Source organism: Budorcas taxicolor, chromosome 5 (assembly GCF_023091745.1).
Source record: "Budorcas taxicolor isolate Tak-1 chromosome 5, Takin1.1, whole genome shotgun sequence".
NCBI lineage: Eukaryota > Metazoa > Chordata > Mammalia > Artiodactyla > Bovidae > Budorcas > Budorcas taxicolor.
Window position 1 is genome coordinate 89,024,275 of NC_068914.1, and position 25,927 is coordinate 89,050,201.

A 25,927-nucleotide genomic window follows, 5' to 3' on the forward strand; every position below is an offset into this window, starting at 1 on the left:
GTTATCATGACTTAAAATTCACAGTTCAAAAACACAATTACTTTTGTACCCACCTATTAAAAATAGCTAAAGAAGTTGAAAGAGATTGTCTTTGCTGTTGGGAATTGGATAAGAAATGTCAGGGCTATTTTTATCATTAAATTTATAATGCCTCATTTGACTTTTAAAAATATACACATGTATTTTACAATTAAAAAAAAGTTTAAGATGGTAGAGTAGAAGAATGTGTGCTCATCTCCTCCTTCAAGAGCATAAAAATTGCAACTAGCTATTGAACAACCATTAACAGGAGGACACTGGAACCTGCCAAAAAAAGATACCCCACATCCAAAGGCAAAGAAGAAGCCACAACAAGCTGGTATAGGAGGGGCACAGTCATGATAAAACCAAATGCCATATCCACCAGGTGGGCTATCCATAAACTGAAGAACAATAATACCAAAGAAGTTCTCCACTTTTGTGAAGGTTCTGAGGCCCACATCAGGCTTCTCAGTCTGGGGATCTGGCAAAGGGACAGGGAAATCCAGGAAATCTGACCTTTAAGTCTAGCAGGATTTGATTACAGGACTTCCACAAGGCTGGGGGAACAGACACTCTACTCTTGGAGAGCACAAACAAAAATCTTGAGAACCAGACATAGAGAACAGACCTATGGAGACCAGGAGAGAGGAGGAAGGAAAGGGTGAGATATATGGAGAGAGTAACATGGAAACTTACAATACCATCCGTAAAATAGATAGCCAATGGGAATTTGCTGCAAGACTCAGCGAACTCAAACAGGGGCTATGTGACAATCTAAAGTGTGGGATGGGGAGGGAGATGGGAAGGAGGTTTAAGAGGGAGGGGACATGGGTGTACCTATGGCTGATTCTTGTTGAGGTACAACAGAAAACCACAAAATTCTGTAAAGCAATTATCCTTCAATTAAAAAAAATAAATAAAGTGGGGGGAAAATATCTTGCATGTATCAAGACCCAGGAGAAAGGAACAGTGACCCTATAGGAGACTGAACCAGACCTATGTGTTGTCTGTGACGTTTGCACATTGTTGTATAAAATCCATTTTTTGTCACATGTCACAGTCCAATGTCTTGGAGGGTCTCCCATGGAGGTGTAGGTCAGCAGTGGCTCACCACAGGGACAGGGACACCAGCAGCAGCAGTCCTGGAAGGTGCCCTTTAATATAAGTCTTCCTGGAGGTGCCCATTAACCCTACCTTAGAGCCACATCGACCCCAGGGCTGGGTCACCTCAGACCAAACAACCAACAGGGAGGGAGTGCAATCCCATTCATCAGCAAATAACTGGATTAAAGCTTTACTGAACATGGTCCTGCCCACCAGATCAGGACCCAGTTTTTCCCATGGCCAGTCCCTCTCATCAGGAAGCTTACACAAGCCTCTTAGCCTCATTAAACAGAGGGCAGATAGAGAATCAAAAGAACCACAATCCCACAGCAGCTAGAATGAAAGCCATATTACAGAAAGTCAATCAGGATGAGAAAGCAGAGGGTTTTGTCCCAATTGAAGGGACAAGATAAAACTCCAGAAAAAACAATAAATGAAGAGAACATAGGCAATCTTTCAGAAAAAGAATTCAGAATAATGATAATGAAGATGATCCAGGATCTTGGAAACAGAATGGAGAAGATACAAGAAATGCTTACCAAAGACCTAGAAGAACTAAAGACAAGTAGAGATGAATGATACACCAGAAGGAATCAGTAGCAGAATAACTCAGGCAGCAGAAAGGATAAGTAACTTGGAAGACAGAATGGTAGAAATCACTGCCACAGAAGAGAATACAGAAAAAAGAAGGGAGGAAAAATGAAAATAGTCTAGGAGACCTCTGGGACAACATTAAACACACCAACATTTGCGTTATAAAGGTCCTAGAAGGAAAAGAGAGAGCGAGAGGATATGTGAAAATATTTGAAGAGATAATAGCTGAAAACTTCCCTCACGTGGGAAAGGAAATGGTCAACCACATCCAGGAAGCATGGAGAGTTCCAGGCAGGATAAACCCAAGAAGAACACATGGAGACACACAGTAATCAAACTGAAAAACTTAAAGATAAAATATTAAAAGAAACAAGGGGAAAATGACAACATACAAGGGAACTACTATAACATTATCAGCTGATTTTGCAACAGAAACTCTACAAGCAAGAAGGGAATGGCACAATATATTTAAAGTGATGAAAGAGAAGACCCTACAACCAAGAATACTCTACCCAACAAGACTCCTGTTTAGATTTGATGGAGAAATCAAAAGCTTTCCCAGACAAGCAGAAGTTAAGAGAATTCAGCATCACCAAACCAGTTTTACAACAAATGCTAAAAGGACTTTTCTAGGCCGGAAACACAAGAGAAGGAAAAGACCTACACAAAATAAACCCCAAACAATAAAGAATGCGGTAATAGGATCATGCATATCAATAATTACCTTAAATGTGAATGGATTAAATGCACCAACCAAAAGACATTGCATGTATGCATTTCCATTTATAACATCACTCTACTTACCTCCCCAAATTGTATGTAATTATTTTATACTGTTAGGTTAATCATGTTTCCATTATGGCTTGCAATTGTAATTCTCTTTTATTTTTTGTCTGGCTATTGCTTGTAGAAACTGATAGGCATTTTTACTATTGTGGTTATGTAATTATTCACTTAATACCACTGTATCATGATTGGTCTACAGAAAATAATAGAATTCTATATCACTAAAACTACTATTTAATAGAAAAATCTGTAATAACTTTTGAAAATCCAGGTGCATATCAGAATTATCTTGGAATTTTTGAAAAATACAAATGCCCAGTTAAAGTTTTTTTCTCCAAAACTCCAGATATATTTCTAATGAGCAGCCATGTTTAAAAACAACTGGGCTATATGATAATGTTTTACTTGTATCTAGTTTGTTTCACTTTTTAAATTTCATATTCAGTGCTCTCATTTCATTTAGCTTATGTTTTCCAATATCTCCCATCTTGTCTTTATCTTTATCAATGTTCTTTCTCAAGCCTTTATCAAGTGTAGTAGAAAAGCTTTTGTAAACATATTATATAAATAGTATTTATAATATACATATTTTTTAAAAGTTGTGAATGTTTACCTAGCTAAAAAACTTACAACATTTGATTCCACTTGTTTGACTTAGTAAGAATAGAATGCTAAATTTCTAATTAAAAAACAAATGCACAACAAGCAGCATAGTTTTACTGTATAGAACAGGGAACTATAGTCAATATCTTGTAATAACCTATAATGGAAAATAATCTGAAAAGTAATGTATGTGTACATGTATGACTGAATCACCTTACTGTATACTTGAAACATTGTAAGTCAACTATACTTCAATAAAATATATATATTAAAAGGAAAGAAAAGTTTAAAAATGTATTATGTAAGAGAAAGATATAAAAGATACACATCAGAATGTTCACAATGATTATCTATGAATATGCTTTGGAATTTTTATTTAATTTGTATATTTTGGCATTTTCCAAGTTTTTTTCTTTCAGCATATATTACTTTTGCAATTAGCAAAATAATAAATAATTACACATACAGAGAGGAGTGTGCAGAATCACTAAAAATAGAGTGATTTTTTTTTTGGAGTCCTCAACATTCCTCTGTGCATATGAACTCAGCTATATTGGTAGAATTATTCTGCCATTTAACTTTAAAATTAACCTTCTCTTATGTAGTTCATCTGTATCCAAATCAGTGGTCTCTTAAGCTTCAATGGAAAGGAGTTAAATGTTATTTTTCACTGAGCTTCATGAGCTGGATTAAAATGGCATGTAAGTTACATAAAAAGAAACATGAGAGACTATCTCAGAACAGTGCTGTTTGGTTACGATCATTTTTATTGAATAGTTAATTTATTTAAAAGTCTAAAAATACTCTTGTAAGGATAGAATTTATAATTCTTGGAGTGAAGGACATGTTGCCAAGCTCCTAGAACACTGTCCTATCCAGGCTTTCATTTGGGAGATTGTATCATTGAAGGAGGATAAGCTGGGGAGAATGATTTCCTAAGGCCAGGGGTAACTGAAGAGGCAAATCTGGCAAGATCTAAGATGACAGTGGTAGCATGCTTGAAAAATGGGAGGACCCTGCATCCCACTCCCATGTGGGGTCCAGAGCGATGGCAAGAGGTCTCTTGGATGGCGGGTAGCTGCTGGGGAAAGCGAACACGAATTGCCCCACTTGGGAATCAATGAAGATTTGAGAAGGAGTTTCTGTCTTCCAGTGAACCATGTCAACTGGGGTAACAACCATTGTATGAACATCTTAGTGATGGACTGAAACTCTAAGTTCTTCCTCAAGCTTTCTGTTGTTTCTTGAGATGCTGCAAGTTTCTGGGCAGGGGATTACCTAAAGAAGTTTCAAAAAACTATCGTTGACTCATCTTTTGGGGAAGTCGGGCTTAGAGACAAATTTTGTTTGATTTAGAGAAATAAAGCAAAGTGATGGTTCTTGCACCCGTTTGCTGCTGCTGCTGCTGCTGCTGCTGCTAAGTCACTTCAGTCATGTCCGACTCTGTGCGACCCCATAGACGGCAGCCCACCAGGCTCCTCTGTCCCTGGGATTCTCCAGGCAAGAACACTGGAGTGGGTTGCCATTTCCTTCTCCAATGCATGAAAGTGAAAAGTGAAAATGAAGTCGCTCAGTCGTGTCCGACTCTTAGCGACCCCATGGACTGTAGCCTACCAGGCTCCTCCGTCTGTGGGATTCTCCAGGCAAGAGTCCTGGAGTGGGTTGCCATTGCCTTCTCCCTTGCACCCATTTACGATATGGCAAATTTATGCCCTTGGCACTACTTGACCCAAACTTACCTTCTCTGAATGTGATGGGAGGAATGTGACTGGAGAGTGGGAAGTGAAATGGTTTTTGGGTGCCCTAGAGATGAAACTATTTTCCTGAAAAAGGCTTTACCATTCCGTGATTCGGGCTACCATTGACTCTGGAGGTAAGCCTGGGTGTTTCTGTTTTCAGTGACTCAGACCTCTCTGTCTTGATCATCTAGTTTCACTATAATCTGTCCCGTCACTTTTTTGTTGTTGTTCCTGCAGTCCTGTTTTTCTCTATGAGCACAAAATTAAAATCTATTTGGGTCAGTATATGAGGGACATGAAAAACTGTATGAAGATAGACAATCTCAGAAAATCACTGACACTAGTAAATTAAAATTGTTTTAATCCTTTGATTAAAACAAAGAAAAGAAAACCTTCCAAGAGCACATCTGTTTCTGGGGAAGGGGTGCTGTGGGGCTCCTGGGCTTACCAGAAGAACCCTGTTCCCTTGCCTGGCTTGAAGAAAGAGGACCCAAGGGCTGGCTCAGCAGGCTGCCTCCTTTCCTGCTGAGATCCTCCTGGGGACCCCAGGGGGAGTCCATGCCCCATCAGCTTCCCAGCAGGCTCTGGGAAGATAAGTTCAAACCTTTGAGTAGACGGAACTTGTCAGCAAGTGATGTCTCTGCTTTTTCTTAAATTAAAATCTATGTGTGTCAACATATGAAGGACATGAAAAACTATATGAAAATAGCATAACCTCAGAAAGTATTAATAACTGACACTGGTAAGTTAATTGACTGTATTAATGAAAAGAAGCATTGGAATGAGTTTTGTCAAAGACTGTAAATAGTCATTTGCTATGAAGCAGTGCCATTTTCTTGAAGCCATGATGGACCTTTGGAGACCATGGTCAGAGCAGCTGCACTCCTCTCATTACCCAGCTGACACTGTCCTTGTGTAGTTTGGCTCCGGGGTGCAGAGGACCTAGTCTCATCTCTGCTGTGGCAGCATGGCTGCTAGGAGAATTTGGAAGAGGCAGGGGAGATGGGAGGGCTGGCATGTGGGGTAAGGGACACAGCTGGACTCTCCCAGGGAGCCCAGATGCTGAAAGCTTAAGATGGAGTAATTTCTAATGGAGCTGTGTAATAGCCCTGTGAAACAGGACCAGCATCCAGCTGCTCCCAGCAAGTCCAGCATCCTAGCCACAGTTCAGAGTGGCTCTCTGTGGGGACATTCCCTGACTCAGGGCAGTGCTTCACCCCAATCCAAAGCTGGCATTCTGTTGACCAGGAACTGGGTCATTGAAAAATGGTAAATGATTTGGGTCTGCCTAATCCAAACCAGTGTATCCTTTTTGAGGATTAGTGACCACTTTCTGTTCTTTTAGCTCTCAATGTCTCTGCAATTTAAGTTTCCACTCTTTGCAAAATAGATCAAACAAGCAAGATGCTTTCCTACGTCTCCTGACACCATCCAAACTCCAGAAATCATCTAACTTTTGTATTTAATTTACTCTGTGCTCTTGCTGTTCTTGTGTTTTGAGTCAGATACTCTTGGTTCATGGTCTTCTCAGGTGGCTCAGTGGTAAGGAATCTACCTGCCAAGCAGGAGATGTGGGTTTGATCCCTGGGTCAGGAACATCCCCTGGAGAAGGAAATGGACAGGGTATTTCCACTCTGAGTATTTATTACCTCCAGTATTCTTGCCTGGGAAATCCCACGGACAGAGGAGCTTGGCAGGCTACAGTCTATAAGGTTGCACAAGAGTCAGACACGACTTAGCAACTAAACAACACTGTGTTCATATTGAGAAAAAAATATTACTACTTAATACACACAGGAGAAATTATTTGTACTGTGGAGTCGGTATTGTGCTATAAGAGTTACTGTGGTCTAGCACAGAGTTACTGACCCATGAATGATCTTTAAGCCTAAAACAGTACCAGCCTAGTAAATATGCCAGGTACTTTACTGCTAATCACAGAGATTTTACCTTTCTTCGTATTAGCCATGCTTCCCCAGGGGCTTAGCGGTAAAGAAAATCCACCTGCAATGCAGGAGGCATGGGTTTGATCCGCGGGTGGGGAAGATTCCCTGGAGGAAGTCATGGCAGCCCACTTCAGCATTCTTGCCTGGAGAATCCCATGGACAGAGGAGCCTTGTGGGCTACAGTCCATAGGGTAGCAGAGTCGGACGCGGCTGAAGCAACTGAGCGCTCAAGCATACTTGCCATGCATTCACTCTCTTCTGCCTTCCTTGCTGCTGTCTCCTCAATGTGCTAGGCAAACAACAAAAAAACTATCAGGTTGTCTGGTGGCAAAGAGAACACTGGAGGGTGAGCAGAACCAGACTGGGAAGCTTAATCCCCAAAACAGTGGAGTTCAGCAATTAATCTCAAAGACAATGGAAACTATTCATGACTATTAAACTGGAGAGTAACTAGATCAAAATTTTTAAAAAACAAAACAAAATAACACTCTCAGTTGGATTCAGGGACTACTGCTAGAAAACTGACAAGTAATCCAGATGGCAGATGTAGCAGGGAATGGATAATAGAACTGGGGGGATTCAAGGGAAATTTAGGAGGTTTGAATAATCAAGACTGGAGATTATTCTGGGACACAGCAGAAAAGGAAAGGTAAAAATACTAGCTTTTTTTTTTTTGTCAAATGCTTGCAGAGTGTTAGCCACTTAATAAACATTATTTATAATTCTTACAGGGGCCTTAAAGATAGGTATTATGTTCATTTTATAAATGAAAAACTATGCCTCCAGAGAAGAAAAGTCACCTGCCCAAAGACATATAGATAGTGAGTGGGAGAGCTGGGAGTTAGATTCAGGTCAGGTCCATGGTCTTTTCAGTTTTCCTCGTTACCTTGAAGTTCAAATGAAAGGGAAGAAATTCCAATGCAACACTATTCTCAGCCCTTAACACACTATGACTTCTTTGTCTACCTCTTGCTGATTTTAGTTCCCAATTTAGTTGTGCCAACTCATTTTATGTTTTTTTTTTTTTTAAGTCTGATTTTCCTCTGAGAGTTTCATCTAACTCCAGGCAATGCCATTAAAAATTCAGAGACTATTTAAAAATCAGTATTCTTCTTTTTTTCTTAATCAGAGATGTTTCTTATTTGTTTATTTCAGGCTGTTCTGGGTCTTAACTGCTGCATGTGGCCTTTCTCTACTTGCAGTGAGTGGGGGCTACTCCCTAGTTGTGATGCTTGGGCCTCTCGTTGACATGGCTTCTCTTGTACCACATGGTTCTAGGAACTCTGGTTTCAGTAGCTGCAGCTCCTAGGCTCTAGTGTGTGGGCTCAGTAGTGGTGGCGCAGGGGTTTAGTTGCTCAGTGGCATGTGGGATCCTCCCAGACCAGGGATCCAACACATGTCCCCTGCATTGACAGGCAGATTTTTAACCCCTGGACCACTAAGTTCAGTTCAGTTCAGTCGCTCAGTCATGTCCGACTCTTTGTGACCCCATGAATCGCAGCACGCCAGGCCTCCCTGTCCATCACCAACTCCCAGAGTTTACCCAGACTCATGTCCATCCAGCCATCTCATCCTCTGTCGTCCCCTTCTCCTGCCCCCAGTCCCTCCCAGCATCAGAGTGTTTTCCAGTGAGTCAACTCTTCGCATGAGGTGGACAAAGTATTGGAGTTTCAGCTTCAGCATCAGTCCTTCCAATGAACACCCAGGACTGATCTCCTTTAGGATGGACTGGTTGGATCTCCTTGCAGTCCAAGGGACTAAGAATCTTCTCCAACACCACAGTTCAAAAGCATCAATTCTTCAGCGCTCAGCTTTAGACCACTAAAGGAGCCCCTAAAAGTCAGTATTCTTAATGTATGTACAACTGATAATTATGGAAAGCTTTTGATTTCTTTGTGCAAATTTCCTGTGTACTATTATTTCTGTTGTATTTAAATTTCCAGTGAAGGTTGCTCAGTCGTGTCCGACTCCTGGCAACTCCATGGACTATAGAGTCCATGGAATTCTCCAGGCCAGAATACTATGTAGTCTTTCCCTTTTCCAAGGGATCTTCCCAATGCAGGAATTGAACCCAGGCCTCCCACATTGCAGGCAGATTCCTTACTATCTGAGCCACAAGGGAAGCTCAAGAATTCTGGAGTAGGTAGCCTATCCCTTTTCCAGCAGATCTTCCCAACCCAGGAATTGAACTGGGGTCTCCTGCATTGCAGGTGGATTCTTTACCATCTGAGCTATGAGGGAAGCCCTTAAATTTCCAGGGTCAATGCAATCAGAACTTAGGGTGGATTTCACTTCTTTTCACATTGTGAACAAATATTTCCCTTCCCACATATGTCGGGTTACAAAAGTCATTTCTCAATTTGCACAAAAAGTGGGCATTCATCATTGAGGAACTATCATGGAATAGGTAACCGATTTTTCAAACATGTGATAAAACATAATCCTATTTACAAAGAGATGGAAATGTTCCTGTTTTAGTTTCCTCTTTCTATAAGAGTATTCTGATTTCATTTCTCTATTAAGTATGACTTTTGGGTTTAAGGATTGGTTTGATCCTTTTATATATGTCAGTGCAATGGCAAGATCACTAAATTTCTCTCACTGAACTAGAAAGCAGTGATTTCAATCTATAAATCAGCTCTGGTAACATCACAAAGTGCTGGGAGAGAGAATAAATTGTTGCAAATAGGGGAATAAGTTCATGTACTTGGGTTGTATTTTTGTCCCACTCAGCAAACAAACATTTTATTTCTCCCCTTAGGAAGCAAATAAGATAATATGCTAATCTTATTAACAACAATTTATCTGTACACACTGAATTAAAGATGATTCTGTTCTCCCTTTGACATCACTCCAATTTGTTTAAGAGGCAGCCACACATTTTTTCAGCCCAACCCCTCACCTCAAGTCAACTTCATACCTCTCTGAGTTGGCTGGTTGCTGGCGTGTGAGTGGTCTATTTCCAACTCAGTCAAATAGGAACTGAACTCACAAACATAGGACCATTTTCACATGGTCTCACATGACCTGACCCAAAGATGATAAGGGCTAGTATTGGTGCCTTACACTTTTATTTTGGGAAATAGTTTTCTTGATTGTCAGTTCAAAAGGATATTCAATTAAAGAATAACTTAGTAAATTAAAAATGCTATATGAACATATAGAATGGTAAACTCTAACTTGCTTTTTATTTTTTTATTTTTATTTTTTTAATATTTAAGGAATTTATTAGCATTTCATTCCTCTATTATAAATACCAGATTTTTAACACAAAATCTAATTTTTCACATATTAAAAAATTGCTTCTGGGTTAGATAAACATCTAAGAATTTATTGTGTGATTTAACTCTTATACATTAAATGAATGAATCAGTGAATATCAAAATCTGTACTTTATCTTGTGCTATGTATCTTGCCATATTGAATAGCAGTTAAGAGCATGGGCTTAAGAATTACAGTGACCTGGGTTCAAATCCCAACTCAAGCACTTAGTAGCTGTGTGACCTTGGGCAAATTACTTCATGTGTAAGATGATAATAACAAGAGTACCTATTCCATAAGGCTGTTGAGAGAATAAAATGAGTTCAGTTCAGTTCAGTTCAGTTGCTCAGTCATGTCCGAGTCTTTGAGACCCCATGAAATGCAGCAGGCCAGACCTCCCTGTCCATCACCAACTCCTAGAATTCACTCAGACTCACATCCATCGAGTAGTTGATGCCATCCAGCCATCTCATCCTCTGTCGTCCCCTTTTCCTCCTGCCCCCTATCCCTCCCAGCATCAAAGTCTTTTCCAATGAGTTAACTCTTCGCATGAGGTGGTCAAAGTACCGGAGTTTCAGCTTTAGCATCAGTCCTTCCAAAGAACACACAGGGCTGATCTCCTTCAGAATGGACTGGTTGGATCTCCTTGCAGTCCAAGGGACTCTCAAGGGTCTTCTCCAACACCATAGTTCAAAAGCATCAATTCTTTGGCGCTCAGCTTTCTTCACAGTCCAACTCTCACATCCATACATGACCACTGGAAAAACCATATCCAAAAGTCTGCAAGCAGTAAATGCTGGAGAGGATGTGGAGAAAAGGGAACCCTCTTACACTGTTGGTGGGAATGCAAACTAGTACAGCCACTATGGAAAAGAGTGTGGAGATTCCTTAAAAAATTGCAAATAGAACTGCCTTATGACCCAGCAATCCCACTGCTGGGCATACACACCGAGGAAACCAGAATTGAAAGAGACACATGTACCCCAATGTTCATCGCAGCACTGTTTATAATAGCCAAAACATGGAAACAACCTAGATGTCCATCAGCAGATGAATGGATAAGAAAGCTGTGGTACATATACACAATGGAGTATTACTCAGCCATTAAAAAGAATACATTTGAATCAGTTCTAATGAGATGGATGAAACTGGAGCCAATTATACAGAGTGAACTAAGCCAGAAATAAAAACACCAATACAGTATACTGACACATATATACGGAATTTAGAAAGATGGTAATGATGACCCTGTATGCGAGACAGCAAAAGAGACACAGATGTATAAAATGGACTTTTGGACTCTGAGGGAGAGGGAAAGGGTGGGATGATTTGGGAGAATGGCATTGAAACATGTATACTATCATGTAAGAAACAAAGTGCCAGTCTATGTTTGATACAGAATACAGGATGCTTGGGGCTGGTGCATGGGGATGATCCAGAGAGATGATATAGGGTGGGAGGTGGGAGGGGGATTCAGGATCGGGAGCTTGTATACACCCATGGTGGATTCATATCAATGTATGGCAAAACCAATACAGTATTGTAAAGTAAAATAAAGTAAAAATAAAATTTAAAAAAAAAAGAGTGAATGGAGTGAGAAGGAAGAAAAACGTGTGTAAAGATGTCTTTTAAAGAGTGTTGTTTTACATGCATTAACTCAGACACTTACTCCTTGGAAGGAACGTTATGACCAACCTAGATAGCATATTCAAAAGCAGAGACGTTACTTTGCCAACAAAGGTCCATCTAACTTGCTTTTTAAAAATGAACGAATGATTTAACATCTAGGAAGTTAGGATACTTCTACTTTTCCTCATATGTATGCATCTTCTAATGAGAAAATTTATACACACTCACATACGTACCCACATGACTAATTTTTGTGAAAAATAATGGGAATAAAATAAACCTAAATATAGAAAAGTTACACTTAAAATTACCTTCCTCATGTAAAAAATTTAATCCACTGCAAGTCAAATATCCTCGATGTTATCTGGTTTAGATCTGAATTTCATGCCAGGACTACTGACTTGGCCTGACTTGGCTTTCTAAGTAGTCTCTTTCCCTCCAGTTTCTCTTCCCTCCAACCCACTCTTCGTCCAGAGTATGCCAACCTTGAGCTCAGAGAACACAGAGTTTGTGGCAGACATCTGTCAATCATGCATAATCTACGACTTTACTGTCTGTTCTGAGGTTTCCGGTCATGTTGTCCTCAGATTCATCATGATGAGGTACTTGAGGTCTTATGCCCCTTTGAGGTTTCTCCTCTGCCCTCTCAGAAAGAAGGACATTCATGTGTATAGTGTAGACATTCAACAAAATTGGTAAATTCCTGTATATAAGTATACTCCACCTACAATTAAGGTGTTAACTTCTCTCTTGATCACCTGCATTACAATAATGTTTTGATATAACAAATGATGCAGGGAAGTAATCCAAGCTTACAAATAAATACTAGCAACATACTACAGAATGATGTGCTTCTCCAACTTGAGGTAAAAATTACAAAGGTAACCTAGAATTTCAAAGACAGAATCACTTTTTAAATAAAGAGTCAACTTAAGTCTCCAGAATAATTAGAAATAAGGCCATATGTTTGAGATAAAAGATTACTTATGCCAATATACTCAAGCCAATTTAGAAGGTATGATTTAACACTAAAGTTAGTAAAAGAAAAAATTTTCTACTTCAATTGTCAAGAAATTATGGATGAAGAAAAAGAAATCAAAACACAAACACAGGAGTAGACACAGGAGTAGACACAGAAGCAGGAGGGAGAACCACCAAAACCCGAACCCACAGAATCCTAAAACAACATTTACACTGTGTTATTTACAAGACCAGAACAGGAAGACAAGTGGGAGAAGAAAAGAATGCTGCTGATGAGACCAAGGTTTCAGAACTTTGGAAATGAAGGACAGACACATCAACTACTCTCATTTCTAGAGAACCCCTGACAGTTACAGACAGATAACACCTCCTCTTTTCAAGACCACCCTGCTATTTTTCCTTAGTATCATATAATGTCCTCAATTCTTAGCAGGAACTGGAGCTGGCAATACCTACTTCTGCTTCTCAAACTGGAGTATCATTCTTTATGTACATTATATGTGTGTTTTCGGGCTTCTTGGGTGGCTCTAGTGGTAAAGAACCTGACTGCCATTGCAGGAGATGTGAGAGACAAGGGTTTTATTCCTGGATTGAGAAGATCCCCTGGAGGCAGGCATAGCAACCCACTCCAGTATTCTTGCCTGGAGAATCCCATGGACATAGGATCCTGACATTATAACTGTATACAGTCCATGGGGTCACAAAGAGTTGGACACGACTGAAGTGACTTAGCATGCATGCAAGTTTTAAATAATCCTGACTCAGTATCTATTGTATATATATATATCTTTTTAATGTCTAAGGAAATGTACAGCATAGTGCATTCCTTTTGTATCACACGTACACGATGGGGCATGTAGTCACAGTGAAGTCTCCAGAAGACATCCGTCTCAGTTACAGCCTTTGAAAACAGAGATTCCTGGAAATAACATTACTGATTATAAGCTAAACTTCTTTTGAAATTTACTGAAGATTAGGTCTGTGCTTGGTATCACTCCAAAATTGGTCACTTTCCTCTTATGTACCACATGCTCAAAATAAAAAGCATTTGCGGGGGGGCGGGGGGGAGGGACGGGGAATCTACAGAATGTTCCAGTGTTCATGGGAAATTTTTCTTTCTAGCCCCCAATGGAGGTTGGAAGGAAGGTTTTTTCAGTAGCAGTAAACTCTCTTGTACTTCTGCTTTATTGACTACACCAAAGCCTTTGACTGTGTGGATCACAACAAACTGGAAAATTCTTTAAGAGATGGGAATATCAGACTGCCTTACCTGCCTCCTGAGAAATCTGCATTCAGGTCAAGAAGCAAGAGTTAGAAATGGACATGGAACAACAGACTGGTTCCAAATGGGAAAGGAGTACGTCAAGGCTGTACATTGTCACTCTGCTAATTTAACTTATTTGCTGAGTATATCATGCGAAATGCTGGGCTGGATGAAGCACAAGCTGGAATCAAGATTGCCAGGAGAAATATCAATAATCTCAGATACATAGATGACACCACCTTTATGGCAGAAAGTGAAGAACTAAAGAGCCTTTTGATGAAAGTGAGAAAGGAGAGTGAAACTCAACACTCAAAAAGCTAAGATCATAGCATCCGGTCCCATTACTTCAGGGCAAATATATGGGGAAACAATGGAAACAGTGATAGACTTTATTTTGGGGGTCTCCAAAATCACTGCAGATGGTAACTGCAGCCACAAAATTAAGATGCTTGCTCTTTGGAAAAAAAAAAAAACTATGACCAAACTAAACAGCGTATTAAAAAGCAGAGACATTACTTTACCAACAAAGGTCCATCTAGTAAAAGTTATGGTTATTCCAGTAGTCATGTATGGATATGAGAGTTGGACTATAAAGAAAACTAAGGGCTGAAGAATTGATGCTGTTGAGTTGTGGTGTTGGAGAAGACTCTTGAGAGTCCCTTGGACTGCAAGGAGATCCAACCAGCCCATCCTAAAGGAAATCAGTCCTGAATATTCCTTGGAAGGACTGATACTGAAGCTGAAACTCCAATACTTTGGCCACCTGATGTGAAGAATGGACTCACTGAAAAAGACCCTGTTGCTGGGAAAGATTGAAGTCAGAAGAAGGGGACCACAAAGGATGAAACAGTTGGATGACATCACTGACTCGATGGACATGAGTTTGAGCAAGTTCTGGGAAGTGGTGATGGACAGGGAAGCCTGGTGTGCTGTAGTCCATGGGGTTGCAAGAGTAGGACTTGACTGAGTGACTGAACTGAGCCTCTCTTGTTGCGGAGCATGGGCACTAGGGCACGTGTGCTTCAGTAGTGGCAGTGCTCATACTCGATTAGCTTTTTATCTGAATTTCTCCTTAGTTCATTTTTAAGAAAACAAACAACAACAACAAAAGAACTTCTCTTGTTGTCCAGTGGTTAAGAATCCACCTTGCCAAAAAAGAAGCAGACTCACAGAGAACAAAGTAGTGGTTACCAGTGGGGAGAGGGAAGGAGGAAGGGTAACACTGGAGTAGGGAATTTTAAAAAGGTTATTATGGGATTGTATGAAATGTGTGTGAAACTGCTGAAAATTGTAAAGCACTGTAAATTTTTTTAATAAAATAAAAGACAAATTTTAATTAAAAAAAACCCCACCTTGCAATGTGGGGGACGCAGGTTCGATCTCTGGTCAGGGAACAAAGATCCCACCTGCTGCAGATCAATTAAGCCTACATGCCACAGCTAGGTCCAAATGCAGCCAATTAAATAAGCAAACAAAACAAAAAACCCAAGACTTTCCTTGTGGTTCAGTGGATAAGAATCTGCCTGCCAATGCAGGGGACATAGGTTCGATTCCTGGTGTGGGAAGATTTCACATCTGCTGGGCAACTAAGCCCAGGTACCACAACTACCAAGCCTGCATGCCTTGGAGACCAAGCACCCTTACAGCCCATGTGGCACAGAGCCCTTGCTCCACAAGAGAAGTCCCTTCAGTGAGAAGCCTGACACTGCAACTGGAGAGTAACCCCCAGCTTGCTGCAACTATCGAAAGCCCAAGAATAGCAGCAAAGACCAAGCACAGCCAAAAGTAAAGAATAATTTTTTTTTAAAGAAATGTTTTAACAGTTTTATTGAGGTGTAAATAACATACAATAAACTACACATTTTTTAAAGCATGCAATTTGATACATTTTTATGTATTCATACACTCATGAGGCCATCACCACAGTCAAAAGAATGAACATATTCTTCACTTCCAAAAGATTCCTCTTGTTCCTTCACCAGGCATGTGCTTTGAAAAGATTTTCTTCCAATCTTTTCATTATCTTAGCAGTGTTTTTTTTTAAAGCATAAGTTTTATAAATTATGTTAAATATCAAGTTATTTATTTGTTGTTTTTTTGATTGTGCTTTTGCTTTTGTATCTAAGAAATTTTTGCCTAACAGGTCACAAGATTTTCTCTTACTTTTCTTCTTAAAGTTCTACAGTTTTAGGTTTTTTATTTAGATCTAAAATCTGCCTTGAGTTATTTTCTGTATGTAGTGTGCAGTACTGATTCAAGTTCATTTTTTTTGCATACAGATGTCTAGTTGTTCCAGCACCACTTGTTAAAAGGCTATCCTTTCTCCACTACCTTTAAATTGCCTTTGTGCCTTTAAAACATTTTTCTATACTTACAGAAAAGTTGCAAAAATAGTGCAAACAGTTCCATCACTAAGTTTCCCCAGTGTCAGTTTCTTAGTTTTGATAAACAGAGTTACATAAGATGTAGACATTAATAGATTATTACTAACTAAATTCTAGGCTTTATTTAGATCCCACTAGTTTTCCCACTAATGTTCTTTTTCTGTTCCAGGATCCAATAGGGGCCATTACATTACATTCATTTTCTTGTCTTCTTATGTTTTCTTTTTTTTTTTGGTTTACTATTAAAAATGCCCTTAGACCAAAGTCTTAACACAGATCAAAAAAAGAACATTATTATTCTAAAGTGCTAATGGTTGCGGCTATTAAAATTTTAAAGCAAAAAGCACTTCCTTGGCAGTCCAGTGATTAAGACTCCGTGTTCCCAATGCAGGGGGCCTGAGTTTGATCCCTTGTCAAGGAACAAGCCTGCATGCCACAAGTGAAGATACTGCAAGAAGAAACAGACTCATTGCAGCCAGATAAACTAAAAAAAAAAAAAAAACAGGAAAGCCAACTGTATTTTAAAAAACGATTTTAAAGCAAAACTATTTTCTTCTAGAGTTCATAATGAACACTGGCATTCTTAAATAACAAATATTTCATAGGAATTATCAAAATAGCTCCTGCTTTCAATCCAGGAGCATTTGAGAAAATACTAAAATGAGAAAAGTTAATTTAACATTTATCCAAATCATGTTAATAAAAATTAATTTTAGAATCAGAAAACATGTATAAAATTAGGTGGTAAATAAGAGAAATCTGACAACAAATAATAGCCCATTACTGGAGATGTTAAGATGTGACAGCCCTGCTCAGTTGTTGATTATTGTGTAATATGGTTAATACAGAAAACCTTATGAATGATTTTTAACTTCCTTAAAAACTGAAAACCAGCTATGGCTTTATTCAACAGAGTGGGGCAACTCCTGGGTGATTTGAACCTGTTGTTGAATGACATTTGTGATCAGTTTTATGATAAGAAAGCTATAGCGAAAGATGTGAAAAAGTATTCTTTTAAGACATGAACAAGTACACAACATGTGCTCTGTCTAGTTTCTTTAAAATCATTGAAGAAAATGTCACTTCCTCACTACTGGGATTTGTTGAGTTGGACTCAACATTTTGCAACTATTATTTGTGTTCTTTTCAGGTCCATCTGGCAGATGAAGTATTTTAAACATGCATGCCAACTTAGATGATCTACCCATGATAAAACTGTTCAAACATTGCAGCAGGAGTTCAAAAACATGCTATGATCTCTGAACTATATTTTCAAAGATTTGAAGAGAAAACTGACAATAAAGAAAGTGCAACATGTTTTTTTCTAAAAGTTGATAAAGCTCAAATAAACGATTACAATTTTTAGACAAGCATAAATTTACAGGAAAGTTTAAACAGAATGTTATAAAGAACTATTTTCCCTGAATCATGTCAGAATGAATTACCGAACTAATGCCCATTATATTCAGTTCAGTTCAGTCGCTCAGTTGTGTCCAACTCTTTGCGACCCCGTGAATCACAGCACACCAGGCCTTCATATCCATCACCGACCCCGGGAGTTCACCCAAACTCATGTCCATCGAGTTGGTGATGCCATCCAGCCATCTCATCCTGTCGTCCCCTTCTCCTCCTGCCCTCAATTCCTCCCAGCATCAGAGTCTTTTCCAATGAGTCAACTCTTCACATGAGGTAGACAAAGTATTGAAGTTTCAGCTTCAGCATCAGTCCTTCCAATGAACACCCAGGACTGATCTCCTTTAGAATGGACTGGTTAGATCTCCTTGCAGTCCAAGGGACTCTCAAGAGTCTTCTCCAACACCACAGTTCAAAAGCATCAATTCTTTGGCACTCAGCCTTCTTCACAGTCCAACTCTCTCATCCATACATGACCACTGGAAAAACCATAGTCTTGACCTTTGTTGGCAAAGTAAGGTCTCTGCTTTTGAATATGCTATCTAGGTTGGTCATAACTCTTCTTCTAAGGAGTAAGCGTCTTTTAATTTCATGGCTGCAATCACCATCTGCAGTGATTTCGGAGCCCCAAAAAATAAAGTCTGACACTGTTTTGCCATCTATTTCCCATGAAGTGATGGGACCAGATGCCATGATCTTTGTTTTCTGAATGTTGAGCTTTAAGCCAACTTTTTCACTCTCCTCTTTCACTTTCATCAAGAGGCTTTTTAGTTCCTCTTCACTTTCTGCCATAAGGGTGGTGTCATCTGCCCATTATATTAGGTGTATTCTTATCAAATTATTTACTTTTAACGGAAGGATAATTGCTTTACAGTATTGTGTTGATTTCTGCCAAACATCAACATGAATCAGCTGTAGGTATACCAATGTCCCCTCCCTCTTGAACATCCCTCCCACCTCCTTCCCCATCTCACAACTCTAGGTTGTTACAGAGCCCTGGTTTGAGTTCCCTGAGCTGTATTCTTAGAAACAACAACATTCTCCTACATAACCACAATCAAAATTAGAGAACACTGATACTTAACTACCAACTCAAACCCAATTCAAGTGTTTATAATTATTATGTTTTAGAGAAAAAGGATCCAATTTACTATCTCACATTGACTTTGCCAATGTCTCTTTAGTCCATTCAGGCTATAATAGTTCCTAAGTATTTCTTGACTTTTATGACTTGGACAATTTTAAAATCACAGTAATTTATTTTGTAGAAATGTCCCTCAATTTCAGTTAGTCGACTTTTCCTCATGACTAGATTCAGATTGTGTATCTTTGGCAGAAATATTACAGATACTAGGTTGTATTCTTTTCAATGAATCCTATCAGTTAGCACATGGCTTTCATTTGTCCCATTACTGATGATAATCACTTTGATCGCTTCAATTAAGACAGTGTCTATAAGGCACTTCCAATATAGAACTGTTTTCCCCTTGATCATTAGTAAGTACTTTGTGCAGAGATATTTGAAACTATGCCAATAACCCATTCCTTCTCAGTTCACCCACAAATTCAGCTTATTTGTTTATATCTATATAAGCTCATGCTTATTTTCACAGTGTGGTTCATAAAAGTTCATACAGTTCAGTTCAGTCACTCAGTCGTGTCTGACCATTTGTGACTTCATGGACAGCAGCATGACAGGCTTACCTGTCTATCACCAACTCCCAGAGCTTACTCAAACTCATGTCCATTGAGTCGGTGATGCTATCCAACCATCTCATCCTCTGTCGCCCCTTCTCCTCCCACCTTCAATCGTTCCCAGCATCACCGTCTTTTCAAATGAGTCAGTTCTTTGCATCAGGTGGCCAAAGTATTGGAGCTTCAACCTCAGTATCAATCCTTCCAATGAATATTCAGGACTGATTTCCTTTAGGAAGGACTGGTTGGATCTCCTTACATCCAAGGGACTCAAAGAAAGAGTCTTCTCCAACACCACACTTCAAAAGCATCAATTCTTTGGCACTCAGCTTTCTTTATAGTCCAACTCTCACACCCATACACGGCTACTGGAAAAGCCGTAGCTTTGATTACACGAACCTTTGCTGGTAAAGTAATGTCTTTGCTTTTTAATATGCTGCCTAGGTTGGTCATAGTTTTTCTTCCAAGAAGCAAGCAGTCTTTTAATTTCATGGCTGCAATCACCATCTGCAGTGACTTTGGAGCCCAAGAAAGTAAATTCTGCCACTGTATCCATTCTTTCCCCATCTATTTGCCATGAAGTGATGGGACCTGATGCCATGGTCTTAGTTTTCTGAATGTTGAGTTTTAAGCCAACTTTTTCACTCTCCTCTTTCACTATCATCAAGAGGCTCTTTAGTTCATTGCTTTCTGCCATAAGGGTGGTGTCATCTGCATATCTGAGGTTACTGATACTTCTCCCAGCAATCTCGATTCCAGCTTGTGCTTCACCAGCCTGGTATTTGACATGATGTACTCTGCATATAAGTTAAATTAACAGGGTGACAATATACAGCCTTGATGTACTCCTTTCCCGATTTTGAACCAATGTGTTGTTCCATGTCCAGCTCTGTTGTTTCCTGACCTGCATATGGATTTCTCAGGAAGCAGGTCAGGTGGTCTGATATTCCCATCTCTTTCAGAATTTTCCACAGTTTGTTGTGATCCACACAGTCAAAGGCTTTGGCATAGTTAATAAAGCAGAAGTAGATGTTTTTCTGGAACTCTTTTGCTGATTTGGTGATCCAGCGGATATTGGCAATTTGATCTCTGGTTCCTCTACCTTTTCTAAAAACAGCTTGAACATCTGGAAGTTCACAGTTCACATCCTGTTGAAGCCTGGCTTGGAGAATTTGAGCATTTCTTTGCTAGCATGTGAGATGAGTGCAATTGTGTGGTGGTTTGAACATTCTTTGGCATTGCCTTTCTTTGGGATTGGAATGAAAACTGACCTTATCCAGTCCTGTGGCTATTGCTGAGTTTTCCAAATTTGCTGGCACACTGAGTGCATCATGTTTTAGGATCTGAAATAGCTCAACTGGAATTCCATCACCTGCACTAGCTTTGTTCATAGTGATGCTTCCTAAGACCCACTTGACTTCATATTCCAGGATGTCTGGCTCTAGGTGAGTGATCACACCATCATGGTTATCTGGGTCATGAAGATCTTTTTGGATAATTCTTCTGTGTATCCTTGCCACCTCTTCTTAATATCTTCTGCTTCTGTTAGATCCATACCATTTCTGTCCTTTATTGTGCTCATCTTTGCATGAAATGTTCCCTTGGTATCTCTAATTTTCTTGAAGAGATCTCTATTCTTTCCATTCTTTTGTTTTCCTCTGTTTCTTTGCATTGCTCACTGAGGAAGGCTTTCTTATCTCTCTGTGCTATTCTTTAGAACTCTGCATTCAAATGGGTATATCTTTCCTTTTCTCCTTTGCCGTTCGCTTCTCTTCTTTTCTTAACTATTGGTAAGGCCTCCTCAGACAACTATTTTGCCTTTTTGCATTTCTTTTTCTTGGGGATGGTCTTGATCACTGCTGCCTGTACAATGTCATGAACCTCCACCGATGGCTCTTCAGATACTCTGTCTATCAGATCTAATCCCTTGAATCTATTTGTCACTTCCACTGTATAATCATAAGGAATTTGATTTAGGTCATATCTGAATGGTCTAGTGGTTTTCCCTGCTTTCTTCAATTTCAGTCTGAATTTGGTAATAAGGAGTTCATGATCTGAGCCACAGTCAGCTCCCAGTCTTGTTTTTGCTGACTGTATAGAGCTTCTCCATCTTTGGCTCCAAAGAATATAATCAATCTGATTTTGGTATTGACCATCTGGTGATGTCCATGTGTAGAGTCTTCTCTTGTGTTGTTGGAAGAGGGTGTTTGCTACGACCAGTGCGTTCTCTTGACAAAACTCTGTTAGCTTTTGCCCTGCTTCATTTTGTACTCCAAGGACAAATTTGCCTGTTACTCCAGATATCTCTTGACTTGCATTTCAGTCCCCTATAAGGAAGAGTAAATCTTTTGGGGGTGTTAGTTCTAGAAGGTCTTGTAGGTCTTCATAGAACCATGCAACATCAGCTTCTTCAGTAAAAGCATTACTGGCTGGGGCATAGACTTGCATTACTGTAATAGTGAATGGTTTGCCTTGGAAACAAACAGATTGATCTGTCGTTTTTGAGATTGCATCCAAGTACTGCATTTCAGACTCTTTTATTGACTCTGACAGCTACTCCATTTCTTCTAAGGGATTCTTGCCCACAGTAGTAGATATAATGGTCACCTGAGTTAAATTCACCAATTCCGGTCCATTTTAGTTCGCTGATTCCCAAAATGTCGATGTTCACTCTTGACATCTTGACTACTTCCAATTTGCCTTGATTCATGGACCTGATATTCCAGGTTTCTATGCAATATTGCTATTTACAGCATCAGACTTTACTTCCATCACCAGTCACATCCACAACTGAGTGTTGTTTTTGCTTTGGCTCCGTCTCTGCATTCTTTCTGGAGTTATTTCTCCACCAATCTTCAGTAACATGTTGGACACCTACCGACCTGGGGAGTTCATCTTCCAGTGTCCTATCTTTTTGCCCTTTCATACTGTTCATGGGGTGCTCAAGGCAAGAATACTGACGTGGTTTGCCATCCCCTGCCCCAGTGGACCACATTTTGCCAGACCTCTCCATCATGACCCATCTGTCTTCTGTGGTCCTACACAGCATGGCTCATAGTTTCATTGAGTTAGACAAGGATGTGGTCTATGTGATCAGTTTGATTAGTTTTCTCTGATTTTGGCTTTCATTCTGTTGGCCTTCTAATGGATAAGGATAAGAAGCTTATGGAAGTTTCCTGATGGGAGAGACTGACTGAGGGGGAAACTGGGTCTTGTTCTGATGGGCAGAGCTATGCTCAGTAAATCTTTAATCCAATTTTCTGTTGATGGGTGGGGCTGTGTTCCCTCCCTGTTCTTTGACCTGAGGCTAAACTATGGTAACAATGAAGATAATGGCAATCTCCTTTAAAAGGTCCCATGCATGCATTGCTGCACTAAGTGCCCCCGATCCTGCAGCAGGCCACCACTGACCCATGCCTCTGCTGGAGATTCCTAGACACTCAAGAGCAAGTCTGGGTCAGACTCTTTGGGGATCTCTACTCCTTTCTCCTGGGTCCTAGTGCACACAAGGTTTTGTTTGTGCCCTCCAAGAGTCTGTTTCCCCAGTCCTGTGTAAGTTCTGGCAGCACTGTGGTGGGGTTAATAGCAACCTCCTCTAAGAGGGCTTGTGTCATGCCCAGGTCTGCTGCACCCAGAGCCCCTGCCCCTGCAGCAGGCCACTGCTGACCTGTACCTCTGCAGGAGACACTCAAACACAGTCTGGCTCAGTCTCTGTGAGGTCTCTGAGTCCTGGTGCACACAAGGTTTGTTTGAGCCATCTGAATGTCTCTGGCAGATATGGGGTTTGATTCTAAATGCGACTTTGCCCCTCCTACTGTCTTGCTGGGGCTTCTCTTTTGCCCCTAGACATGAGGTATCTTTTTTTTTTTTTTTGGTGGGATCCAACATTCTCCTGTCAACAATTGTTCAGCAGCGAGTTGTAATTTTGAAGTTCTCAAATGAGAAGATGAGTGCACATCCTTCTACTCTGCCATCTTCCTCCACCATGGACACCTTGGCTGAAAGACTAGTGCAGAAAGTGTAGCAAGAGGAGGAAGTTTGGGGAGATCGATGGTGGGGCTCCAGGTCCAGGGAGGCGAGGAAATGCACTGGAAGCCTGGTTGACGGTCCTTCACATACCCAGTCTCGTCCGCTCACTCACTCCACTGAGCGGGGGCCAAGCTTGGGGCCAGTGGCACCCAAGGCCACAGTAGAGGTGCCCAGCTGGCAGGCCGGCCAGCCAGCTGCCTCAGCCCACGATGGGGAGAGCTCAGGGCAGGAGCTGGATGAGCGGGTCATGCTTTCTCTCCCTCAGGAACTAGTAAAATCCTTTATTATCACTTTTTTTTTTTTTGCAACTAACTGCATCCACAACACTCATTGTTGTGCCATAGGTCTCTAGAACTTTTCATAAAAAAGTGAACTTCATATCCACCCAGAAACAACTTTCTATTTCCCTCTCCTGCAAGCTCCTGGCAACCAATAGAAATGACTTTCTGTTTCCATTATTTTTATGGGAAATTTGGAATCATAAGTTTCACTGGGGACTAAACTAGATGTTTCATGAACGTGGAGTAATACAGTACTTTTCCTTTTGTGACTGGCTTATTTAACACAGAGTAACATCCTCAAGGTTCATTCATGTTGCACCATGACAGCATTTCCTTCTTTTTAAGACAGTAATATTCCATTGTTGTTTTTGTGGTGCACTGTTACAGCAGTGCTAGGAAACAAATACAGAATGTGTCTCCCCTGTCTCCTTGTTCCTTTCAGTTCAGTTCAGTCACTCAGCCGTGTCCGACTCTTTGCAATCCCATGGACTGTAGCCTGCCAGGCCTCCCTGTCCATCACCAACCCAGGAGCCTACTCAGCAACTCATGTCCATCATGTTGGTGATGCCATCCATCCAACCATCTCATCCTCTGTCATCCCCTTCTCCTCCTGCCTTCAATCTTTCCCAGCATCAGGGTCTTTTCCAAGGAATCAGTTCTTCACATCAGATGGCCAAAGTATTAGAGTTTCAGCTTCAGCATCAGTCCTTCCAATGAATATTCAGGACTGATTTACTTTAGGATGGACTGGTTGAATCTCCTTGCAGTCCAAGGGACTCTCAAGAGTCTTGTCCAACACCACAGTTCAAAAGCATCAATTCTTCTGCACCCAGCTTTCTTTATAGTTCAACTCTCACATTGATACATGACCAGTGGAAAAGCCTAGTAGCTTTGACTAGATGGACCTTTGTTGGCAAAGTAATGTCTCTGCTTTATAACATGCTGTCTAGGTTGGTCATAGCTTTTCTTCCAAGGAGCAAGCATTTTTTAATTTCATGGTTGCAGTCACCATCTGCAGTGACTTTCACTGTTTCCATTGTTTCCCCATCTATTTGCTGGTTCTAAACAGAAGATAGAAGGCACTTTGGTTCTTTCAGTTATCAAGTTCATTGCCCAGTATAATTCTCCACTTCTACAAAGAAATTCTATCATTAGAACTACCTACATGATTTCCCAAAAAGAACTAGATTCTAATTCCATATGCTAACTCACAAATTATCCTGAATAAATAAATATATATAAGGAGTATATCTGTGTGCATGCTCAGTCATTCAGTTGTGTCTGACTCTGCAACCCCATGGCCTGTATGTAGCCCACCAGGCTCCTCTGTCCATGGGATTTTTCAGGCAAGAAAAATGGAGTGGGTTGCCATTTCCTTTTCCAAGGGATCTTCTCCATCCAAGAAAATGGAGGCAAATCAACTTCTCTGTAGTATAAGTATGACTGTAATATGTAAGACCAGAGTTATTGTGAGAGTTTGTGTCCCTGCCAAGTGCTTGCACTGTTAGAAACATAAGCTCTTCTTAAGTAGATAGACACAAAATTCTAGTAAAAGTTCATTATGCCCTTCAAGTCCCCTATGAGGACACAGGCTTACTATGTGAGAACAAAGGGAGGCTCCATTGTTATGTCTATGGAGTCTTGATGAGGTCATTATATGAAGACTTTATATACCCTCACCACTCCCTGACCAGTAGTAGCTCACTGGGAGGTGGATATCTTGTAAAACTTTGGGCTTCTTGTGGAGGCTTCAATTATATACAAGGTAACATGTGGATGATGACCTTTTAAATGTGGCTTGGCCATTCCTGAATACAACATGACAGTAAGTTTGTGTAAGACTCCCAACATCAACTGAATAATAACATGCCCTTCTAGTTACTTCCCATTTCTTTGCTTTTTACAACACTACTCTTTTAAGAACTTTCTCTCCAACCATTTCCTCCTGAATTCACTCCAGTCATCAGTTTATCCTCAACATTCCATTAAAATCATTCCACTCAAAGTCACCAGTGAATTAAAGATGTCAGACCAAAAGGTCAATTCAGTCTTCATTTTATCAAAACCCTCAGTAGCATGTGACACACTTCACTCCCTATTTTGTGAAACTTGGTTTCTGAGACACCCAACTTTCCTTTCCCTCTCCCTTCTTGCTTCCTCTACTTTCCATCCTCTTTATCCCTCACTCCCTCTTTGT